Genomic DNA, 8000 nt, shown 5'->3' with positions numbered 1-8000 from the left:
AGGGAAGGCAGTAAGATTTAAGGACTGGGGGAAAGCTTCTTATAGAACTCTCAGCCTCCAACAGGGAATTTGCTGATGACATTCCAAAGCATTGGTCAACAGGTTTGATAATAGTTGAATGAAAATAAACATCATCTTGAGACCAGAGTTCATTCAATACAAGCACAAACAGGATCCTAATCAGATTTCAGCTAAGGAAAGTTGATGTTTAACTTGCAGTTTTTCATACTAAGAGATTACTGCTATCATAATAAGTGGTTGTGATCATCCTTTGCCTTATGCTTGTATAGGAACTTTCTTTCAAAAAGTCCAAAGGGCTTTATTTTTATCCTCCAAAGAATCCCAGGGGCAAGAATTCACAAAGTCCCCAGTTGACTACTGGAAAATCTAGATGAGATCCCTGAAAGAGTCTTGATCCAGGTTCTTTGTTTCTCTTTCTGTTTATTTCTTACCTTTCAGATACTTCTGTTTCATAAGGAGGCACCATAATACAGAGGATAAGTTGCACAGAGGTGTGGAGGAGAGAAAGGAAGAAAGCTACCTTGGAACCTGTAATTGGAATCCTGGATTCAAATCCTTTACTACCTCCATGTTTAGCATGATGCCTGGCACATAATTGGCACTTAATAATTGACTGTATGACTTTAGGAAATAATAGCTAATAGCTAACATTTATATAGCACTTATTAAATACCAGGCACTGTGCTAAACACTACAATTATTATCTCAATTGATCTTCACAACAATCCTGTTCCAGGTAGATGCTATTATTATCCTGCTTTACAGATGAGGAAACTGAGGCAAACAGCAATTAAAGGACTTGCCCAGGGTCATACAGGTAGTAAATGTCTGAGGCTGGATTTGAACTCAGATCTTCCTGACTCTGGGTCCTGTACTGTGCCACCTAGCTAAACCAATTATCATTGTAAAATGAGGTAGGTGGATTAAATGATTGCACAAGACCCTAATAAAACTAAGCTAAAACTAAACATGTAAGTGTATCTGTTGCTCATGGCCAATCCCACTGCAGAGCATGATGGGTGCTATAGTGGGTTACCATATTGATGCTGAACTTAGTGAAGGCCCTAGATAGGCCTAGCCCACTGAAGCCTAGAACTTTTAATGCTTCCCTCTGGTGATTATCTTTCCAATTCATCCTGTCTATATCTTCTCTGTATATAGTTGTTTGCATGTTGCCTCCCTCATTAGACTGTGAATTCTTTGAGAGTAGAGATTGTCTTTGGTCTTTCTTTATATCCCCAGTGTTTGGCCCATACATGGGAGGTACTTAATAAATAGTTGTTGATTGATAGACAGATACCAGCCTCAGCCTGGAACTGCTGGCACAGGCCACTATATACCTTAAACATAACTCCTTAATACATAAAGGAGATGTAACTCTAATTAATTTGGCTGCTTCTCTTCTATTTTAAGAAAAGATTAAGTAAAGGAGGAAGAAGAGATTAATGAAACTCCTTCACTAAACAGCTACATGTACCTGTTTCTTCTCTAGCTTGGTTTTTCCCCCTTTCTTCCTGCTTTATTTTTTGACTGAAGTTTTTAATCCACTCCTGTATTTATTCTGAGAATCATAACTATCCTAGAGATAATAATTTGCCCCATATTATATCTATCTGATAGACTTGATTAAGTTCTGCACCATTCATTCCTTCATAAGATTTATATATTTCTGACTAATTTTTTGGTTTTATAATATTGTGTCAACTTGATTTCAACCTCCTAGTACCTCCATTATCAGTATTTATTATGATAAACTTTGTCACTTTTCTGAACTAGATGCTAGTCCACTATTTGGTAATTCTGCCTCCTCTGGCTGATCTATTTTCAAAGCGCACAGTAACATAAATCAAGACATTAAACCTTTCCCACCTGGAACCTCTTTTTACCAAAGAAATTTTTACATAACCTTGGTATCTATAGTAAAATATGTATGCAAATTAAACATATACTGTTAATAAATCATAATTTTGCAACCCTCAGATTCAGTGACAAGATACAATACAGGGACATGAACCACAATTTAAAAAGCTGGGACATAATTGACAGTAGAAGTAAGGAGCCCGTAATCAAAGATTTCCCGGTCTGGTAAAAATGCCTCCTCCAATGACAGAATAGTCAAATTTACTCAAACCTCGATAATTTCTGGCATTCCATTGGCTTTCACTAGTCTGTTTAGAAAGACACATGAGTATTGCAATGGTCAAGGACATGAAGTATTTCATTCAACTTTCCAAACCATTTAATTCTAGAACTAAATTTCTTGACTCAATAGAACTGAACACAGTCACTACATTGTTTGCTACTGCAACCTTCCTTTCTATAAGCTATGTGCTGAAAACCCTCATTATAGAGGAATAGAACAAGAAGATGAGATCCCAAATTCAGTGGCCTCTTCTAAGTAACTTCTGAGGTCTCTTTAAATCAATCAATAAGTATTATTAAACATATCTTATAAGGTAGGTATTGTACTAGGTGCTATATATACAAATACAGAGAATGAAACAAACAATCCACTTACAAAGAACTTATATTCTAATGGGAGAGACAACAAGTGCATATATGAATATAATAGCATAAATATAAAGTGAATAAATACAAATATATACAAGGTAGTTTAGGAGAGATAACATAAGCAGTTGGGGGGAATCAAGAGAGGCTTCAAGCTGAAGATGATTCTTGAGTTGTAGCTTAAGGGAAGAGAAGAAATTAAATGTATTTATTTAAAACTTTAATACAAAATAGAAAAAGGAAAAAAAATGTCATGTGCATAGCAGAATATGAGAGGATTCAGAATGTGTAACAATAAATTTCAATTTTAAGAAAGTGTATATATTAATAGAATACATTGTATTCCAAGCTATGTATCTTTTCTTTACTTCCTTGTAGGTTTTCTTTTGTTCTCTGCCATGTAACTTTTTACTTTATTCCTTTTCACCCTTTTCCCAACCCCCAACTTCCCCAAGTAAGCTGCAGTTAAGCACGGATATATTTATGTATGTACACACATATTTGTACATATGTAATATGCATGTACACATATGTATATACACATACATCTTATGTACTGTGCTGTGGATGCTGTGGATATCCTTCTTAAATTCAAGTCTTTTCATATTTTTCTGAATCCACCAACTCATTATTTCCTATGCCACAGCAATATTCCAACCTTATTGAATAATCTAAAACAATATTAATAATGTAGATTCTGCCTTATACAAAACATACTTTTGAGTTTATTATGCATTATTAATATTTTCTGCATCATCTTCTCAAATTCATATAATCAACAAAACATAAATCAATCTAATTTGCAGCATTTGCCTGATTTCTGAGGTATCGAGGCTCACATTGAAAATTTAACAATTGTTTTTCACAAGCTTCTACAGCACATCCCTAGTTTGAGGGAAGGAAAAGAATATGAGATAGTCTTTGTAAAGATATAGAGATGGGAAATGGAGAGCTATGGGAGGAACTGGATTCATTTTGTCTGGCTTGCAGATTACAAGAGGAAGAGTAATGTGCTCTATGAAAATATAGCCTGAGATCAGGCTGGGAAGGCTCTTTTAAAAAAATATTTATACATTAGTCATGTTGTGAAAGAAAAATCAAAACAAAAGAGAACTGACATGAGAAAGAAAAAAATTGAAAACAGTATGCTTTGCTCTGCATTTAGACTCCAAGTTCTTTCTCTGGATATAAATAGCAGTTTCTATCATGAGTCCTTTGGACTTGTCTTGGATCACTGTACTGCTGAGAAAAGCTAAGTTAGTCATAATTGATCACTACATAATGATCAACACAGTAATGTGTTACTGTGTATAATGTTCTCTTGGTTCTGCTTGTGAAGGGCTTTAAAAGCTAAACAGGATTTTATATTTGCATATCATGTATGTATAATAAAGATATATATTTATATATGTGCTTACATGTATGCATGTATATTATAGTCAATAAGAAGTCACTAGAGTTGATTGAATAGGGAAATCATATAGTCAAAACTGCATTTAAAGACAATTGCTTTAGAATAAGCGTGTGGGATAAGTTATAATGGGAAAGGACTTAATGGAGACCAATTAAGAGGCTGCTGCAATAATTTAAATAAGAGATAATAAGGAATTGAATAAAGATAGTAGATTGTGGGTGGAGAGAAAGTGTTGGAAGTCAGAATGATAACTTATTGGATCCTTTTAGCATAGTAGTTGGTACATGGTAGGTTTTTAATAAATGCTAGTTTTCCATCTCTTCTTGTCTGCTGGCTCATTCCCTACTGCCTACAAACATGACATCCTGATAAATAAAACCTTTACTTGATCCTTCCATCCCAGCTAACTATCATAATATATTTCTTCTGCCCTTTGTATTTAAATTCAAAAAGGCCTGCAACAGATGCCTGGATTTACTCTCCTCTCTCGCTCTTCTTTACCCCTCACAATCCAGCTTCTGACCTTCTCATTCCACTGAACCTACTAGATGTCCAAAGTCACTAATGATTTTTTGGTAAATCCAATGGTTTTTTCTCAATCATTCTCTTTAAACTTTCTCCAGCCTTCCGTGCTCTTAACCTTGTCCCCTTAGATAATCTTCTCTCTAGATTGTCAGGATACTCTCTTGGTTCTCATTCTAACTCTCTTATTAGTGCTTTTCTGTCTCCTTGGTTGGAACCTCTTCCAGTTCACTCTAAAGGTGCCCCTCAGGCTTCTTTCCTGGGTCCTCTCCTTTCCTCCCTTTATGCTACTTCACTTAGTGATCTCATCACCTTCCATAGATTTTATTATTATCTCTTTGCTGATGACGCTCAGATCTACCTATCTTGCCTTTCCACCCTGCTGACCTCTAATCTCATATCTTCCACTGTTTTTCAGACATTTGGAACCGGATGTCCAAGAGTCATCTTAAACTCAATGTGTCCAAAACAAAACTCTTTATCTTTTCCCCAACCTCTGTCTTTAACTCCTAGCTTCCTATTACTGAAAAGGGCAACACCATCCTCATGCTCACAATCTAAAAGTCATACTAGACTCCTCACTATCTCACATCCCTCATATCCAAGTTGTTTTCAAGACCTCTCTGTTTCACCTTTGAGGCATCCCTCAAATATACCCCCTTCTCTCCTCTGACGCTATCATCACTCTCTCTCTGGCTGCAAATAAATTCTAGTGCCTCCCTCATGCCTCCAGGATCAAATGCAAAAATACTCTGGTTGTTGTTCCAAGTCCTTCTTAACCCCACCCCCTCCAGCCTTTCCAGTTTTCTTACACCTTACTCTTGGATGGAAATAGCAATCATTTTTGCGTTGGCCAGAAACCCTGAGGGTCTTCCCCTCCCAAGTTGATTTTTTTGATTTAATTGTTTTTAATTGTTTTTTGGGGTTTTTTTTGGCTAGGTAAAAGAGGAGACTCTGCCTCAGTTACTACCTAGTCATAATCACTAATTGAATGTGGCCTTTGTCAACCTTAGACCTGTTGATGATCTTAGTTTAAAAAGTCCCAGGCTTTAATTACTTCTTAAACTACTTTCACATCAACAATTACAAAGTTGACTTGAGGCTCCATTTTGTGAAGCAGACCCCAAGTGGTGCTGCTTTTTCCAAGCAGAGGAAGAAGAGGTTGCTCAGGTGCTAAAAATGATTGTTAGGGACTCTGCTTGGGCCTAACCCCCACCACAGGTCCAAAGGGGTTTTCTTCAGGGGTGCTGCTTTCATTCAGTGCTAAGGAGAGTGCTTTAACCCTTGGGCTAGCTTAGAGTGAGGTGGGCAAACTAGCCCAGGGACTAAAACATTTCACCTCATTCCATTTGATCCTAACAGAGTCTGAAAGAAAAAAGGAGAAATGGAGAAAAGAGTCCTTATTCTTCTGTAATAATCATCTGATATCATCCCTCCTCCTGCAAAATTATTCAGAAGAGTTAGGTTAGCTTAAAGACCATCTGGAAGGCTGACCCTTCAGTTTACTGTTCTCTCTCCTAACTTGAACATAACTTCATATTATTATCATTGTAAGTCATCACTTTTACCTCTATGAACCCACTTTTATTTCCTATGAAATCCTTGAAAAGTCAGAGAAAACTAGATTATTCCTCCCACTTTTCTGATGGAAAACTGAAGCCTGAAGTAGTTTTTGGAATAAAATTTGGAATCAAATAAAAAGTTGGTGAAGTGGCAACAAGTTTATATGATGACCAATTCTGATGAACGTGGCTCTTTTCAACAATGAGATGATTCAGACCAGTTTCAATAGACCTGTGATGGAGAGAGCCAACACCCACACAGAGGACTGTGGGAACAGAGGGTGGATCACAATATAGCATTTTCACTTTTTTTGTTGTGGTTTGCTGCAATTTTATTTTTTCTCATTTTTTTAAACTATTTTTTTTTTGTTCCGCAAGATAATTGTATAAACATGTATCCCTATTTTGGATTTAACATATATTTTTACCATGTTTAACATATTTTGGATTACATGCCATCTAGGGGAGGGAATGGAGAGAAGGGGGGGGAAACCGGAACACAAGGTTTTTTCAAGGGTCGGTGTTGAAAAATTACTCTTGCATATGTTTTGAAAATTAAAAAAAAAATCAATTAAAATAACGATGAAATTCAGCCAGGAAATTTGAGTCTGTGATAATAAACCCTCCTATTCTCACCAAGAACAAGTTTCTGACATAAAACAAATCATCCTTCTTTGGGAATTATTAACAAATTATCAATAAGAGGGATGCCCTGAGAAATGCCTTTAAGAAATCAACTTATTGCTTACCAAAGTACCAAATTTAGAATTTTGATCCTACTTATCTTTTATACAGCTAAATGATTATTGTAGAAGACCTGAGGAAAAACCCTGGCACCTAGACTAGTGTGAAATATTTGAAAAGAGTTTTGATTTTTTCTCTACATACAATTTTCAGTTGGCAGTTAACATTTAAAATAAAAATAAATCAAGTGGAAAAAATAAAACTAGAAATATTCTTTTGCTGGGGTGGGAGGAGAGGAGAGCCCTATTTATAACTCAATTGTTTTCAGGTTTCTCAAAATGCTTAGGGGAATTTAAGATTTTTGTCCTCTGGAACAATCTGTATTCCTGTTAAAACTATCAAATCTCTCCCGTGGAGTCATACCATGGGTGTGGTCTTGGAGAAGCTATCAACAACATAGTAAGAGAAAGAGCGCTGGATTTGGGTGCTGAGAGTTCATGGCATCATAAAAAGGCCAGACAAATTAGATACTATCTAATCTAATCTCTTATCTTTTTTTTCCCACCCAAAGGAGAAAATGTTATGCCACAGTTCTCTTTAACTGTCCTGACTCAGTTTCTCTGTATGAGTTTCCCTTGTCTCAGTTTCCTTAACTGTTCTGTCTCAATCTCTTTAGTTGTAAATCCCCCTCTGACCCAGTAAGACTGAGGATTATTTGTTCAAAGGTTATAAATTAGCAAAATAAACAAGAGAGTAGGCCTCCTGACTCTTTTTTGTCTTCAAGGATTTACAATATCCCTCTAAAATATTCCAAGATATCTCATTGATATCTTTACTTCTTTGTATTCAGACATCCTGTCTCTGGGTTTTCTAGGATTTATGGCCTCCCTATCCTGATAGAGGTTTTCCCTTGCTTCTCACCCCTTCCTTTGTTCAGAGAAAAGGTATTTAAGAAGTTGGGGTTCCTCCATTCATTGCTGGAGGATGACGGCTGGCAGCTGTATGCTGGACGCTGGATTCTTTGGGTCCTCCAGTCCTGGGACCAATATGGATTCCTTGGTCCCAAGTATACTTATCTCTGTCTGACTGGATAATTTGAGACAAGAGTCCTGTCCAGTCAATCTTACTCTCCCATTAATAAAATATTAAAAACTCTCTAATCTCTCTCCTGCCTCAGTTTCTCCGGCATTACAAAACCACAGAATGGTAAAAATAATTTACTAGGGATTAGCAGGCCTGAGATCTGAATTCAAATTCCTTTATAACTCAAAAGTTTCAATTTTTCATCT

This window comes from Antechinus flavipes, chromosome 4 (assembly GCF_016432865.1).
Source record: "Antechinus flavipes isolate AdamAnt ecotype Samford, QLD, Australia chromosome 4, AdamAnt_v2, whole genome shotgun sequence".
Lineage (NCBI taxonomy): Eukaryota > Metazoa > Chordata > Mammalia > Dasyuromorphia > Dasyuridae > Antechinus > Antechinus flavipes.
Note: the sequence above shows the minus strand (reverse complement) of the source record.